The sequence below is a fragment of the Hemiscyllium ocellatum genome, chromosome 8, assembly GCF_020745735.1.
Source record: "Hemiscyllium ocellatum isolate sHemOce1 chromosome 8, sHemOce1.pat.X.cur, whole genome shotgun sequence".
Classification (NCBI taxonomy): domain Eukaryota; kingdom Metazoa; phylum Chordata; class Chondrichthyes; order Orectolobiformes; family Hemiscylliidae; genus Hemiscyllium; species Hemiscyllium ocellatum.
This window is the reverse complement of record NC_083408.1, coordinates 41,960,073-41,978,189: the sequence shown is the minus strand read 5'-3', so window position 1 is coordinate 41,978,189 and position 18,117 is coordinate 41,960,073. Positions and strand designations below refer to the sequence as shown.

Below are 18,117 nucleotides of genomic sequence, written 5' to 3'. Positions count from 1 at the left end.
TGAGAGGAAGTTTTGCCAATTGGGATTGCTTAGCAAAAAAATGTCTAGAAGACTTAATAAGTATAATGTCCATATTTTTCTCCTGTTATTGTCATTGTGACTGAAAATAGCCTCAACATCTCATCCATTGGATTTTGGGTTAGCAAGATCCTATGAAATCCTGGAAAGATTTCTGACATTCAACTTTCATACGCTTGAAAATAATCAGCGTGTTGAAAATATCTTGAATTATGGCTAATTAGATTAGATTAGATTAGATTCCTTACAGTGTGGAAACAGGCCCTTCGGCCCAACAAGTCCACACCGACCCGCCGAAGCGCAACCCACTCATACCCCCACATTTACCCCTTACCTAACACTACGGGCAATTTAGCATGGCCAATTCACCTGACCCACACATCTTTGGACTGTGGGAGGAAACCGGAGCACCCGGAGGAAACCCACGCAGACACAGGGAGAACAGTCAGTCACCTGAGTCGGGCTGTTTTAACATCCTCTGCTCAAAGGATGATCAAATCACACAAGCCATTCATGCAGTTAGTCTGGGGCATGTCACTCATTTGTGGAGAGACAGCACTCTGTAAATGTGTTTTTAAAAAGGCACTTCTCCTTAAAGTGTTTGTCAAACCTCAGAGATGTTTGTATGTGTTAGCTTGCAGATGCAATCAAAAAGCAATACGGCCAGATATTAAGTAGTTCTAATGTCTGCTGATCAGATGTTTCTCATGTTGTCATTGTAATCATTGTACTTATAAAAATTTTTTTTGCTTTTAAGGGAGGAGACAAAGCAAGCTATTGATTTCCAGTTGCATTCCTGGCCTGAGAAAATCTGGCCTCTTCCCAAGGATAGCAGCCAAACAGTTGTAAATGCAGAAAAGTATCCAACTGCAATTAGTCTATGTAGCGGCCCACAGGATCTGCTATTTGGAGCACTTTCTTTCAGAAGTTCTTGAGAGTTAGCTTTGTTGGGAGAGACATGATAGCAGTATTCCGATGCCAGACATACCCATCAGACATCTGTGTATTTCATTAACTGAAAACAAAGGCAAATCATTAAACACATCTGGCAAAGTTCTCATTTTAAATGCTTAAGCTTTCCTGACGCTCAATGTACAAGTTTTGAAATCGAATATTTGTAATCGGTTGTTCTAGAAGCTGAAATTTATTTGCTGTCCAGTGTTGTCCAGTGAGATGTCTTCAATGTTATCATTCAAGCAAGATTCATTATGATAAATGCAGTCATCAAGTCATGCTCTCGACTTGGGTATTATGTTGTGCAACATGTGCATCTAGAATACTCGGCAAGCTTTCTTTATCTTTGATTTCTTTCAACTCACTCTCTGCTGAAGATGCAGCATATTTTCTCTGACGTAATTGTTCTCCAGTTCATCATCCAGATAGTGACCATATACCTGAATGGGTTGTTAACTCACTGTTCAACTATCGAGGGATATCACGGTTGAACCCAATCCTATCCTCAGCCAGTGCTGTCGGCTGCACATTTGAAGCAGTGGTGACTGGAATGCTATTGGAAACAGGTATTTTGCCCAGTCTCCCTTTGCTCTACATGTCATTCAGTAACAATATAGACCAGTGATTGAAACTGGGGTTTTGCAGGTTTGTGTAACTGAACTATCAGGCAACGGAAAAGAAAATGAAGCTGACCTTTTCCCACCTCTTTTCACATTTACTTGGTGTCATTTTTGAATGTTGTTCGACAGGAATGCTGAAAGAGGAGAAGGATTTCATTTTGACTGAGTTACAGTTTTAATATCCAAATGGTTGAAGTATGTGACATACAGACCAGTTCAAGTTGTAATGGGTATTTGACAGCCTTAACAGGATATTGCTCAAGATAAAGTAAATTTTTAAAATATATTTTTCTGAGGTTGGCAGAAGCAAGTTAGCTGTGCTTTTCTGTCTTTTTAAATAATCAAAGGAATAGGGCAAACTACAAGGAAAAGGTTTGATCAGTAGGGAAAATGCAGAAAGTAGACATGAGGAATGCCAGATCAGCCATGATCCTATTGAATGGCAGAGCAGACGTGACGGGCTGAATGGCCTACTCCTGTTAACATTTTGAGTCCGGTGACTCTTCATCATAGTTGTGAAGAAGGGTCACTGTACTCAAAACGTTAACTCTGCTTTCTCCCTACAGACGTTGCCAGACCTGCTGAGTTTCTCCAGCAATTTCAGGTCTGCAATACGTTGCTTTGTTTCAGGGCCTGGCCCTGCTCCTATTTCTCTGACGGCCGTATGATGTGTAAATCTCTCTTTATAGAACCGTGTTATAATTCAGGACAACATCTTGGAGTTGGTAGTATTTCTATACAAAAGACAACATTAGAACAATGTTTTTGATCAATCTAAAACCAACTGCCTTTGAAAGAGAATGTAAGAAAAATTGCAGTGAAAATATAGAAAGGCTGGAGCAGTATGCAGTAAATGATGGCTAATCTCAACTTGGTGTGTTCAAAATACAGCATTGCTGCCCATGATTTTAAGTCAATCAGAGACCAGTGGTTTTTCCAATTTGTTTTGAGCTTAGGCAACAAATGAACAACAATAATGGCTCATGTTGATTTTTGGTGAAGGTAGCTTGTTAGCAAAACTGGTCATTCTTGGTGTAGAAATTGAATGATGGTAAACTATGTGTAAATTAGCTTGTGCTTTCATTCTTGTTTTCAGTCTCATTCGTTGATGAGAAACCAAAGTCTTGTAACTTTGGATGGCATGGTGGCTCAGTAGTTGCCTTACAGCACCAGGGACCTGGGTTCAATTCTAGCCTCAGGCGACTGTCTGTGTGGAAATTGCACATTCTCCGTGTATATGTTCGTTCGCTCTGGGTGCTCTCACAGTCCAAAGATGCACAGGTTAAGTGGATTGATCATACTAAATTGCCCTTTAGTACCCAGGGCTAGGTGGATTAGTCATGGGAAATGCAAGGTCATAGGGTACGGATGTGGATGCTATTTGGAGTGGGGGTATGGGCTAAATAGCCTGCTTCCATATTGTAGGGATTCTGTGAACTGTTTCAGGAAACCATTATTCTTTACCAATGATGTTAATAGATTTGCTCTGGCTATTGTGTCCTTATTTTAATAATTCTTGATAAACGGTAGTGGAACTAGCCATTTTCCCGATGTGCTACAATTGTACCCCGTGTCAATGATGGTATTGCCATACCTCCAATGGAGTAATAAAGTTTGCTCCCTCCTTCCCAATGAATAGGCTGTTTAGACTCTCTCTTTGAATTGAATATTTCACCAATTGTTCAAAAGTCCTTGACAGCTTCATGTTCTAGGTTTTTGAGTGAGACTGCACACCACTCTCCACATTTAAGAGGTTTGAAGCAAAATGACTGCGTTGTGGCACAGTGCTGACAGTCATTTTCCTCCAAGGTTAGTGAATTGAAATCTAGTGAGTTGCTCAGGAGGTCGTGGTAATTGCTGGTGATTTCTGCTAATAATTCCGAGTTCTTGCAGTTTTACAGGTCAATGGGATTTGATAAAAGGTGGTGTAAGCATTAAATCAAGTAGAAAAGCTGAGTGGGTTTGAACTGGGAAGGAAATCACATGCATAAAGCACAACCGTGTCTCTCAGGAGATCCTTTCTTCCTCCATCAAGTCAGTTATCTGCCAACTCTTCATTGGAGCATGGATTGAATTTCACAAAGATGTGTAAGACTGTAACATGACATCCATAAAGAGAAAAGACCTTTCATTTCTGTAATTCCTTTTATTACAACTGGACATTCCACAGAAAAATAGAACTAATATCATATTATTATGTTACAGTAATGTTAACATAAACTGCCTACTACTCTTCAAGATACAATCATCTCATATTTACTTAACCCAAATTAAAATAAACTCAAATTAAATGAAATAGCATTAAACTAAATTTATAATCCAATAAAACGAAATTACATTACGTTACATCACTCCACTCACTGCACCTCCACCGAAGCTCCCATCCACAGGAGGGACATTTATTAGACCCATATTTACTGGCACCCCCCCACCCCCCCAAGACCTCCATATATGGCCCTCATGGCTATATAAAGGCCCTAATCAGTATCGCTGACTGATCCATGTCTATGTAATTTAGAAAGGGCCACCAAGTCTTACAAAATTGCTCTGTTCCATGGCACACCATACTGATCAGATAATCTTGAGGGACATGCTCCATCCCACGTCAGTGCCACTCTGCAAAACCTAGAGGTTTTTCTAATATCCAATTCATTAGGATGTTTTTCCTTGCTCAGTGAGTGAGAATATTTAATAACCTCTTCCTGTGCTCACCCAAAGAGGGCAAATTCGGTAGTTCCAAAGGAGAGACACCGGATCTCCCTTAACTTCCATTTCCAGGATCTTCTCCAGCTCATTCACAATGGCACCCCAGTATCTGCAAATCTTATAGCAGGATCCAAACCAATGCGTAAGGGTGCCTATGCTATTTTACATTTGGGACATTTCGGAGAAGATCCTTCCTTAAACTTTGCTAACCTCTCTAGTGCCATAAGGGCCCTGTGGAGGATCTTCAATTGCATCGCTTGTGCTTTATTGTGTAGTGCAATTTTCTTTACATTTCCCCCACGTATCCTCCCATGATTCCAATGAGATATCTTCCCCTAATTCCTGATTCCAAATCCCATGGAGTCTCTCCATATTCCTCAGGGCATTCCCTCTCTGCAGATGATATATGGTACTAACCGAGAGAGCATCCCCACGTCGGAGCACTCTTCTTTCTCTATCTGACTTGTTGGACTGGGCCAAATGCATGGTCTTCTGTATGTAATCCCTAACTTGGAAATACCAGAAAAGGTCCCTATTAGGGATCCTGTATTTCTGACCTAATTGTCTGAAAGACATCAAGACCCCTCCCTCAAATAAGTCTCCCAGTTAGGAGATCTCATGCCCTAAAGCCAGAGTCTATTGAGCCCCATTTAAATCCTGGGGTTCCCACTAATTGGGGAACGGCAAAGTCTTAAGCAAATAGCCCTCACCCTGCTGCATTTTCCTCCACACCTTCACCGTATTTATGACAGTCGCGCTCTCACGGTGCTCAATCACAGATCTCGTCTTATCCATGAACAGTAAGTTTGAGGGGACATCTAGCCTGCGAGGCCTGAACATCAAGCCATATCGATCTCGCGTCCTTACGCACACATTCGCCTACAAATGACAGCAGAGCACCTATTTGCCATCTCTTCAGATCTGGGAGGTCCACCCCCTCCATATCCTGCAAAAGTTGGGGCTTGGTAAATTTAATTAGGGGGCACCTGCGACACCAAATAAATGATCCAAGCCAAACGGCAAACTTCATAATTTGGGTCATAATAACGGGAGCATCATCATAAGATATAATAACTTAGGAAGAACATTTTAATCAAGGCTATACAGCCTAACCATGACATGGATAGTCCCTCCCACCGCTGCAAGTCCAGCTTTATTCTCTCCAATAACTCTACAAAGTTAGCTGTTGTGTACAGTTGGCAGAAGGTAGGGATAATTAAAATTGCCAGATAGAGAAAACTCTTCTGTGACCACCTAAAAGGAAACTGCATTCCATCTCCAGTTTTGGTCTCCTGTCATTCCACAGCTGCAGGCTTCTTTCCCGCAGAGTGTTAGATATCTAAAACAAAAACAGAAGTTGCTGGAAAAGTTCTCAGCAGATCTGGCAGCATGTGTGAAGTGACATCAAAGTTAACGTTTCGGGTCCAGTGACCCTTCCTCAGAACTGCTGAGCTTTTCCAGCAACTTCTGATTTTGGGTTCTGAATCCTCAGTTCTTTTGGTTTTTATTTAGATAATCTGATATGCTTTTACAAAAATAAAATTTAGTACTTATATGATTACTAATTAGACTAGCATTTATGACATTGTTATTTTAACGTTGCCCGAGCTGCCATGGTGGCACTCATTCTGCTAGTATTAGTCTGGCCCTCTGAATTACTAATTAGCGCCATTACCAGTCTGTCACTGTTCCCTAATTTTCTATTTGTGATGAAGGATTCCACTCCACTGCCAGTCACAAAATAGTTAAATGGAACCAACACTAAGAGGCTAATTTAGAATATTGCTGTAAGTGCTGGAACTCTTTCAAAGGCTGAGCACTTCTGTGTTAAGATGCCATTCAGGTTATTTGGACTGATGCATTTCTTTCCAACAGCTTTGTCCTTGAATCACCCCAAAATGACCTCCACTGCACAACAATGGCCATAGCATTGAGCTGCAGGCATTTGGCCTTTAAGTAGAATTTAAGTGCTCTTATAGGGTAGTGGCTGTTTAATCTCCAGTTCTGTCTAATTATATCAATAATGTTTGTTCAGAGTTGTTTGAACCAGGTGATACTACAATCATAGTGACCTGAAACTCACCTTTCACTAGTTCGCTCTTTAATGAAAGTAAATGAATGCATTCCCTCCCTATGAAGCAATACAATTTCCCTGCACTCAAAATATAAATTGCTATCATCAAGAAATGTTGTCATCCAAAGATCCTATTTTGTCAATTTAATTGGTTTCCAAAGCTGTAATTTACAGTATGTGTATCCAAGTCAACCAATACATCTAAGGGCCCCTACCCCATGGACCAGAAACTCCAGGATCAAGTTTCAGCTGCATCAGAGATGTGTCAAAACATGATTAAAGTATCAAGTTAAAAATCACACAACACCAGGTTATAGTCCAACAGGTTTAATTGGAAGCACACTAGCTTTTGGAGCGACGCTCCTTCATCAGGTGATTGTAATCATCAGGTAATCATGATTTTTAACTTTGTATACCCCAGTCCAACACCGGCATCTCCAAATCATGATTAAAATATCGATTGCATTGGCAATTTAGGACTAAGTTGAGGGAGAGTTTTTTTTTCAATCAGAAGGTGGTGAATCATTGGAATTCTGCACTAAGGAGAACATTGGAAAGGCAAGTCATTAATCTGTAGGTTTTTGAAGACTAATGACTTTGAGGGACATGGAGGAGGTATGGGAAAAAGGCATCGAGAAGAAGTTTAGCCATTATCTAGAATGGCTGACATATTCAATGGGCTGAATGACTTACTTCTGTTCCTATTCCAGATCTGTTTCTATTAATGAGCCACTCTGCAGTTCATTTCGTAGAGCAGTGCCTTCACCAATCAGTATCAGCCTCCTGGTTTAAAAGTTAACTCCAGTCATCATTAACTGGTGTATTCTCCATGGCACTACCTATAATCAGTGTCTGTTTGCCAACAAATTCTTACTTACCTTGTAAATGCTGTAAAACATTGTTTTTCCCTTCATGTTGGTATTTTTCTAATGAAGGCAAGATGAAAATATAGACTAATGCATTTTTAGTAGTGCCCAGTTGTATCACTTTTATGGATGTTCCTTATGGATGTTCCACCATCTTTTGAAACATTTGTAAACAGTTACAGTTTGAATGGTGCTTTTGCCTGAATTACATTTGCCACTCAACATAAAAGTCTCATATTTGGAGCCTGTGCTCAGGATCTGGACGTTGTTCTATTTCAGGCAATAGGAATTACACCAGAGAAGAGAGCAATTATATTTAATATTTCATTATCATTAAGCATCACAATGTTCACAAATGGTTTTCAGAGTTAGCCGTGGGGTCTCTGGGAAGAGCCCAGTAAGCTTAATAAGTTTGCATTCATTTGTCTGTAGTGAATGGGAGTATTTCTTTCTGCAACATGAGCTTCAAATTTCTATCAAACAAGCGTTGAGCTGTCCTTGATCTCTGATCTGTGCTAAAACAATGTCTGCCAATCGTGCAATTCAGCAGCAGCTAAAATTCTGAATTGGAACTTGGAGTGGAATTTTCTCATGTTTTGAACAATGGCAAGGAATATGGGAAAGTATGGAGAGGATGAAAAATATCTCATTCTGTATGTCAAGGAAATGATTTCTAATGATCCCCTGAAGGCTTTAATACCAAAATCAGAACCTTGCTGATGAGTGGTGACAAATTTCCATACATTTGCATCTCATTAATACCTTGAACTTGTTTAATTTCTATGCAGCTTGCTATTTCTCCCCTCCTCTTCTGAGAAAGTACTTATTGATCATTTCTGACTTGAAAGTTAGAGTGGTACCTGGGTGAATGCAGCTCACCACTTCTTTAAACCTCCATTTTAACATCCCTTCACCAACATGACCTTAAATGCTCCTTGGACAGTGCCACCTGTACCTTTCCACTGCCAACATTTGCATTGGCAAACCACCAGCCTCATCATATCAACATTCCAGTCACACCACTGCAGCTCTTCACTTTGCACCTAATCAACATCTGTGACTTGCATGCCCCTGCCAGGCCGCTTTGTGTACAGGAACACAGAGCTAGCTCATGCATGCAAACAGGATGTAAGTCTAATTGCTTCATTTCTTAGTGGCTTCTTCACTTCCCATTTGCTCAGCATCCGCTGCCTTCTGGGGATTGCATAGCTTTTTATCCAGAGGGCAGGAAGGCTGCATAGTTGTGGAGAGGTGGAGATGCTGCATCCGGTAGTGAACTTGGTAGTCCATGAGTATTGGTGAGGTTTGAGTGCAGTGTTAGGGGGAGGGGGAGATAGTAGAGAGATGGTGACACTTAACCTTGCAGAGTGCAGAAGTTCATTAACTGACTGACCAAGTCTCAGCCCTTCTCGTGACCATGCTGTCCACCAGGACTCCAGATGTCTAATTAGGAAGCGGGGAGAGTAGCTTCCCTTTTGGAGATATTTTTGAAGTGGATAGCATATAAGGCAGTGCCTGGCTTGCAGCATTTGGAATAGTGTGCAGCTGGGCTTCTAATATTGTGGCCAGCAGCCCATCTGTTGGAAGGTCCCATCAGTGGAGAGAATTTCTCCTCTGCTCTGTCGCAATTGCATGGAGAGGATGCCAAAAAGACAGGTTGCGTAATTAATGAGGTAAAGAGTGAAGGATAGCGTGAGACAATTCACTATGAGCCATGGCAGGATATTCACTATGAAATTGCCTGCAAAGAACACTTGGCCTAAAATGGGAACATCCAGCTCATATATTTTATTCTGAGCTTGACAAATATGGCTAATGTTGATTATTTTAATTAGGTTTAATATCAACAGACTAAGACAGTGGGTGAGGAAATAAAAATGGCAATTATTATTTCTTTCTTGATGATCTAAATGACTCACAGCTACTAAAATAAATAGTTGAAAACGTATCTTTAGCTTAATTAACTTTGATTGGAAGAAAACATACCAAAAATAATGGAATTACACCGTATTTTCCGCATGCATTCTTCATTGCACTGATGATTATGAATTACTGAATGAAAGATATATTCCCAGAAGCCATTGTCTGATGTCTTGCTTTACAGATGTGAACTGACCTATATTGTCAGCTTTATCTGCTTTTTTATTTGTGAGTTTCTACCCAAACAGCTTATTTTCTCTTTATTTAATTAAGATGATTATTGACAAAAATGGTAATAGCAAGAAAAGACGATTTTTGAAGAAAGTAGTAACGTCATTATTGGTAGATTGTCTCTGTCCTGCAAATGCCCGTTCTGTATTTTTATGAATTGGACAATTTTATCAACACAAGCTTAGATGGTAAAAACGTTGACCTTTTGATAGTCTTTGTTCTCAGTGATGCATATGAGGAAAAGGAAGTCCTTTGCTTGACTATTTTTTTCGGGCATTGCTGAGTAATGTTGAAAACTCCTTGATTTTAAAATGATTGGTCAATAGTACAATTAAAAATGGAACCCATTTGATACAATAAGAATATAATTCCACCTTTATTGACACGATTCTTTCTGGATTTAAAGTATTGATTTTGGAAGTCAGATCAAGTTAGGGTCAGTGCAAGATCTACATATTGATGAGGAAAGCAAGTTGAGAAAAGTTGACTTTGAAAACTAAGTTAGTATGGTATCTGGATAAATCTTGTTGATGTGAGACTAAACTAAAATTGCATTCCATTTGCTTTCTAAATATTGAAAATAACTGAAAAACCCTTGTAATGAAGATTGTCTTGTGGAAGATGTAAAGATAGACCTTCTGGTAAACAGTGGTCAACTCCAGATCTAGAGATTGTGACAAGACAACAGATAGTGTTTTATAATATATAGAAATGTGAAGATTTCAATCAGTGATTTTGGATAGAAAGTAATTAATTTTTAAAAAGTAATAACTTGTTCATGGATCTAATCTGCTTTCCTTTGTCTTTGGGATGGAAGCTTAAACATCACTTAAAGCTTCTCACTGTGCCTCAGTACACGTGACAATAAATTCAATTCAATTCAATTTTGTTTCAAAGTTGGCCAAGGTGACAGGTTACGGGGTTACTTTTCAAAGTTGAAAGCACTCAGCTCAGTACAGAGACTTTGCAGCTGTAAGTAAACATGTAAAAGTGCCACCTTCTCAAGAACCCTAGCACCACAGATGCCAGTCTTCATCAAGCTGCTTCACTCTGGCCCTTGGCAATACTCTGGTGTTGCACCCCTTGCCAAGCTGTTCCAGTACAGCTACGACGCTAGCATCCATCAAACAGTGTGGAAACATTGCCTGGGTATGTCCTGTCCATAAAAAGCAGGACAGATTAAAATTGTTAATTACCACGCATCACCCCAGTCTCAATCATAGTTACAGGAGGGGTCACTGACAGTGCTACCAGGTGAGACTTAGTTAACAATCTCACATCTCAGTTTGGATTTTGACAGGTCCACTCAGCTGCAGACCCCATTGCAGCCTTCATCCAAACATGGGCAAATTACCTGAATTTAAGAATTGTGGTGCGTGTGGCATTGTGGCAGCATTTGACTATGTATGGCAAGAATCTCAAGACAAATTGAATTCAAGGGGAAAAGTCTCCATTGTCTGAAATTATACCCATACACTGGAAGATGCTATCTATATCTGAAATCTAATCGATAGCTAATTACTGAAACTGCCTGCTGAATTCCTCTGCTACGTTCCTCAGGTAGGCACAGAAGTTGTGTGTAGAACCATTTATGACTTTGGTCAACTATTTTTTCCATACTTGGGAAGTGTTACTTTGTTTTGTTTTTTTTGTGAATTGGGGGATCATGGACCCAAGTTTCCATTTGAATGCATTCACAGCTCTGATCATATGTGTTAAAGTTCTGTGCTTTCCCTGCAGTTCACAGTTCTGTGCATTTGGTTTTGATGTTATGTCTCTAAGAACTCAAAGTCAAGTAATTCTGACAGCTCACTTCACACTCCATTCCTTGATTTAAGTGACTATTTCAAGCATCAGATCTAAAAATCTTTTAGGACCTTCTCTCGATTTCTCTGTGTTGATCTGAAATGGTTGCTAAGTTCATCCTAGGCAGCATCAAATTTATTGACTAAGGATTTAAACAAGCAGTACTGAAGGGCTCTTGTTTGAAATGAAGTTTCCACCTTAACAACTTTTATTACTCGAGGGAAGGCCATAACTTTATTTGTTAATGTTTGCTAGTGAATTAAACAATGGTAATTGATTAAAGAAGGTAAATCAGGGTCATTTCCGCAAAATGCAATAAAGCCCAATGTGGCTAATGCACCATCAGTTGTGATAGAATACAGTTTTTTTTTCCTCAGTATTTTTTCTCTAGCACATACCTTTTGAATTCATTATAGATTCCCTCCCCCATTGTTCTGTCTTTAAGGGCAAAAGGGTAAGAAGGTTCTCTTCAATTGTTATATCCTTAAAAACCACATGCACGAGAACAATCAGCTAAGTGATATCTGTCATGTCAAAGGACGCAACAGGAAACGTTCACAGTCTGTCAGGTCCTGCTGCCGTTGCTGAAAGATGTCTTCAGACAAAGTTTCCATTTACCTTGCTACTGTGGAGGCACCAAGTGACATGTTCTGGATTGCTGTTCTTGTTTCTTTTTCATTCTTAAATTCTTTGGATATATATTTGGCAGCCAAAGTGATTTTTTTTCTTGAAATTCTTTGCCACCAATGAATAATTTCTTGTGTTTTGCCAGAAGATAAACATAAAATGATATTTCAGTGCAGAAAGTTATATTGCTACCCCACAATGAGAAAATGTCCTTTAGGGTCTGCTGGCTGTGTCATTCTAAAAGAGAGTTTCATCATGTCTTCACTCCAGTAGCAAAGCCAAAATTCAAATCACCAATTCTCCTTTCGCAGTTTGCATCAACGATATTGTTTGAGTCTTTTACAATCAGCCTTTTTTCTCTAGTTTACCAAGTAATGTGTAAACATTTACTAAACAGACGTGCTCATCAGATAATTGCAGGCATGCTCAATTTAATTGCTAATCTGTCATTTTCAAAGAAGTGCAGGTCAACATGGCTGTAATTTCCTAATGTGCATGGCCAGTGGCAAGGATTCCTACTGGTAAAATTTATTCAAAAAATGGCTGTTTAATGTAGCTTGCACATTCACAACTGAAAATGTAAATATAAATTGAACCCAGTTAAAGTTATATTACGATAATGCTAGAATAAATGATACCACTTTGTGAAATACGTTAATATTACCACAAAATATTCTAATTGTCATGCTAAGAGTCAAGTTTTTTTTACATCTAATTAGAATACTTAATAAATGGTGTTAGGAAGTTTGCATGAGCTTAAACTTGATAACGTGCAAGCTAATTTTTTTCAATCAATACTGGTTAGGTTATTTGACAGAAAAGTTTATTTAAATCCTATTTTCGGGTTGATTTGATCCAAGATAATTTATGGGAGATGCACATTTTCCAAACTGACTTTACATATGCTTTGATAATCCTCAAGGCAGCACAGGATTCAGACAGATCCATGTTAAGATATGTTTCTGTTGCAATTTTATCATTGCTGCAGAGTGGTTTACACTGAAGTTATGCTATATCCAAGGCTTCCAATATGCTCCCACAGGTTGGCTTTGATGCCAATCGGAGTGGATTGTCATCGGGCCTGGTCTACTTTCCAAATTGTCCACGGAATCCCTCAAATATTATTGTGCATTTCTCAGAGAGAGTTGAACAAACTGAGGTTACCAATGCTTTCACTAATGTTGCCAATGCTTTGGAGCTCTGTATATACCTAAGTGCTGTCTTCTGAATTTGACGTGTTTCACTATAGCTAGGAAATACATTATATAGTACCCAGTGCGTTTCAGAATAAAAACATTCCTGAATGACAACTTAATGAATGATTTAGATTCAGGTTTGCAGGCCCTATCTCCCAACTTTCCCACAATAGCTCAGCGCTGTGCCCCATTTCATCTGCATGCCCCTTCATAAATCCTTTCCATTTCCATTCACCCCATAGCCACTCAACAAAGGAAATAATGAAACGAATGGCTACATTTTCAGACAAAGTTCTAACAGCCTGAAGCTCTCATTCATCTATGCTTGATATTGAAAAACCTTACATTCATGAAACTCATTTAAAGATTTTAAATTCCCTTGCATGTTGAGTCTGTTGCAAAAACAAATCTCTATTCATTAACTATATCTAAGACAGCTAATCCTTTAATAGTCTCTTAAAATATTAGTCAAAGTTGAACTCCAACTCTTGTTGAGATTAATTTTATTTTGCAGTACAGTACAGGCCCTTCTGCTATAATGCATGTTTTGTCTGCGCAAATTGGCTATAACGCAATTGATAAATTATGGATGTTGTTTGGATAACATAAGCTTTCTATTGAATAGGAATATCGATCTTCTACAGAGCAGTTTTCTCCAGACTGTGATTTTCTATAGCGCGTGTTGCAGAGGACCACAACTGTAATGTTATCGCAGAACAACCTATATTAAGGCTCAGTCAAATGTTTGCAATAGGCTTGTCTGTACGGGAAGCTCTTAAAAATACTAGCAATGAAATTTACTGAAATTGCAGGAACAGACGAAAAAGGTTTTTTGTTTGAATTGCTCCAGCTAGCTTTCACTTCAGTAGCCGATGTCATCTGGTTTTACCCTAACCAATAACTGCAGCCTTTATCTTTCAAAGGGTTTTTTTTTTAAAGGGCTGATAACTTAAATAACTTCAGATCATTAAAATGAAAAAAGACCTTATCCATCCTTCAAGACTATGACTCCTACACTGTGGACTAAGGCTCCTGGCACAACAAAAATGGAGTCTGTTTGAACTCCATTCTGCTAAATGTTTGATTTGTGCCCCACCCCTCTCCCTGTTTGCAAAGGTATGAGGTGCCTTGTATAGGGGTAGGACATCCATATCCAGGTCCTGTCTGTCACCTTTAAAGGTCTCGAGCAATAGTCCAACACTGCAAAGAGCTGGCTCCGTATTTTGGATTGCTACCCTTGTATCTGAACTGGAAGAAGTTGAAGATCTAAAGGTGTTTTAAGGAAGTCAGGTGCCAGAGAAAGAAATGGGACAGGCGGTGTGAAGGAAAGTGATGGTGGGGGAGTGTGTGATGGGTAAGGTAAGGCCCATAGTTGGGCGGGGGGTGGGTGGTGGTGTTGGGGAAGAGTGAATAAATTTAAAATGCTGATGGTGTAAAATGAAATGTGATGGCAATGCAACAAGAAAAGAGACAAATGATGATTCTCAGGGATTGTAAGTGCCATGAGCAGGACAATTACCACCATCTACTAGAAGCAGTGGTTATCATTTGAAACCACAGACCTTCCCTATTCATTTATACCTCTAGTTTCTGCCTAAGTGATGTTGCAGTGTTTAAAAGCTGCTGCACCTCACATTTCTTTCAATTCTGATAAGTCATTGAATTTGCAGAATGTAATTGAGTGCTAGTAGATGTTGATAATGTAATCTATCCAATTAAAATAGTTGTATGTCTTTGGACTGATTCCTACAGTAAATCAAAGAGAATTAATGCAGGCATCAGTATGAGAGAGATTTATTGTGATGCCACAGTTCAATACCTAATGTTTAAATTAACATGTTTTTGAAAGATATTCAAGGTCCTTTGGAAGTTTCTTGGTGACTTAGAACAAAAGTCAATGTTACAATGTAATGAGTTACTGATAAGAATATTTTGTAAGAGACTGCTGTTAATTATGGATTATAGATCAGCATATAGGACAATGCTATTTGTTTAATGACAGGTGTTACATACAGAATGATAGTGGGCGAGGATTTCTGGTAGTTATCAGTTAGACTTGTCTCCATGCCCTTTACTTCAATTTAATTTCTTCCTGCAAAACAGCAGCATGTACTAATTGATAATGGTATAATGAGTAAAATAATGAGTTGAAATTTGCTGCTCCCATCCCAAAAGTTAAGAGCTTCAGGAGGAGCCCCAAAAATATAACTCAAAGGGTTGGGGAGTACTGCCATTAGTGGTGGAGGAGGGAAGATGTCAGACAGCAGTTATCACCAAAGTAGAGAATAGCATGAGACCAGAATTCTCCTTTAAACTGGAGCCAATTCCATAATGTTTCAAAGCTCAGAAAAGGCATGTCAGAGGTTTAGTTTTGCATTTTTAAATGGAGGAGACCTGTTACTACACGCTCAGAAACTGGCCAGTTGAAGGAGGAACAGAAAAGAGTGGGAATCAGTCATGGTGCCCAGGGCATCATCCTGGTCACTAAGTGTGGGTCAAAGTGGGACTGAATGCTTGGCAAGAGGCCACCTTTGGTGCTGCACAGAGAGGACAGAATCAGGGCTTTAAACAGAGTTGGCACTATTGCAGGTTTTGATGGATTTTGGGCGTTTATTTCAATTCCTTCACAGATTGTGAACGTTGTTGATAAAGCTAGTATTTGTTGCTAACCCCTAATTAGCTCAGAGATGTTGGTGGAGAGCAACAGTTTCTAAAAAAAAAAGCTGTAGTCTACCTGTTGTTGTCTTGCCCACAGGTTAGGAAGGGAGTCCCAGGATTTTGATGCAGTAGCTGTGAAGGATTGCAGATGTCCCTTGCTGAGTGGTGACATTGTGTCTTATGTATGGTTAGCATTTGCCGCCGTGCACTGGAGTGGAAGTAGCAGATTAGATCCTGATCAGCTGGCCACTTCTTCCTGGATCATGTTGAACTTGTTTTCGTAGTTGCAGACGGATCTGACTAAATTTCTAGTCAATCGTTATTCCCTAAATGTTGATGACTCAAGACTTAGTGATAGCAAAGCCATTAAACATCATGCAGAGTTGGTTAGATTGCCTCTTACTGGAGATGGTCATTGCCAGACACTGTGTGTCACTTGTTACTTATTCAGCCAAGCCTGAATGTTGTACAGCTTTTGCAATGTAAGGTCATGGAATGCTTAGCTGCGGAGTTGTGAGTGGTACTAAACCCTGTGCAATCTTCACTGAACATTCTACGACTGACCTTATGTTGGAGAGAAGGTTATTATTAAAGCAGCTTGAGAAGGGAGGGTGGAATGGTTTCCATCGCAAATAGAGGAATGTTTTCTCCCTGTTTCCCATCGAATTTGCTCCTCTTCCATCATGCGTTGAGATCAAGAGCAGCCACTCCCCCCTCATCTCTCAAGTTCAGCTTTTCTGCTCATATTAGGATCAAGGCTGTAAAGACTAAAGAAGCTGAGTGCTCCTGGTGAAACTTAAACTGAGCATCGGTGAGTTTTATAACACTATCAACCACTCCATCACTTTCCTAATGATTAATGGTAGTATGATAGAGATGATGATTGGATTGGATTTGTCCTATTTTAAGTGGACAGGACAATTCCTGGCAAATTTCCACATTGTCTTGTAGGTGCCAGTGATGTAGCTGTACTGGAGATACTTGGCATGAGGCACAGCTAATTTTGGAAGACAAGTCTTCCGAGCTATCTTTGGGATGTTGTCAGGGTCTGGTGGTTTATGTATCCAATGCTTTCAGCCCTTCCTTGAAAGCATGTGGAGTGAATAGATTTCCTGTTAACTCACTGACAGTCAGTTTAGTGCGACACCTATTAGAAGGCTCTTAAATGTAACAAATTCTGAATAGTTTAAGTGGGTTCAAAATGAACATGTATTTGCAGAAGAAAACTGACACTGATTTGGCATTGATTCAGAATAGAGTGGAAATAGCAACCAATGAGCTTTGAGGGAAATGCTACATTAAAGCAGAAAAATGTGTCACTTTCAAGAAAAGGTTCTGCTTATATAGGTTGGCCCTGCAGAACCTAAGCTTACATTCACTGTATGAGTGCCAATGTACCTTTGCCCTCTACTTAATTTACACTGAAGTCCATTCTGGTTACCTTGTGTACCATATGTAATGCAAGCAAATCATTTCATTTCTTTCCCTGGTATTTTAGTGCCATATTTTTGTTTAATAGATACATTTTTCATTAATATATTACATTGCATGGTAAGGCATTATTGGATCTTCATTGCAAAATGAGTATGTTTACTATGGGAAATATAGCACAACAATAATGTGATGAAAGGAGTTATTGGCTGGGGTATCAAGGGGCATTTACAAATAAATAATCTTCTCTGTGATGCTCAGTTTTAGCTCTGTAAGGGTCACTCTGCTTCTGACCTCACTGCAGTCTTGATTCAAACATGGAAAAAAGAGCTGAATTCCAGAGGTGAGGTGATGGTGACCAACCTTGAGGGGCATGGATAGGATAAATGTACAATGTCTTTTCCCTGGGGTGAGGGAGCCCAGAACTAGAGGGCATAGGTTTCGGGTGAGAGGAGAAAGATATAAAAGAGACCTAAGGGGCAACGTTTTCATGCAGAGGGTGGTATGTGTATGGAATGAGCTGCCAGAGGAAGTGGTGGAAGTTGGTACAATTGCAACATTTAAGAGGCATTTGGATGGGTATATGAGTAGGAAGGGTTTGGAGGGATATGGGCCGGGTGCTGGCAGGTGGGACTAGATTGGGTTGGGATATCTGGTCGGCATGGATGGGTTGGACTGAAGGATCTGTTTCTATGCTAAATATCTCTATGACTCTATCGCGGCAGCTTTTGACCAAGAGATGAGAAACCCCAGCAAAACTGCAACCAGTGGGATTCAGGGAAATGCTCTCCATGAGTTGGAGCTGTCCCTGGCACAAAAATAAGGTTGTAATTGTTAAAGGTCAGTCTTCTCAGCTCCACGACATTCCTGCAGGAATTCCTCAGTGTAGTGTTCCAGACCCAATCATCTTCAGTTGCTTCATCAGTGACCTTCTCTCTCTCTTATAAGGTCAAAAATGAGAATGTTCGTGAATGATTGTGCCATGTTCAGTAGTATTCACAACTCAGATA

At 39.7% G+C, this 18,117-nt stretch overlaps 1 protein-coding gene across 5 annotated transcripts in view; it reads left to right on the top strand.

Moving 5' to 3' along the window:
• LOC132818130 (spectrin beta chain, non-erythrocytic 1-like) overlaps positions 1 to 18,117 on the top strand; it is a 269,507-nt gene that overhangs the window by 77,789 nt on the left and 173,601 nt on the right. The window lies entirely within an intron of this gene.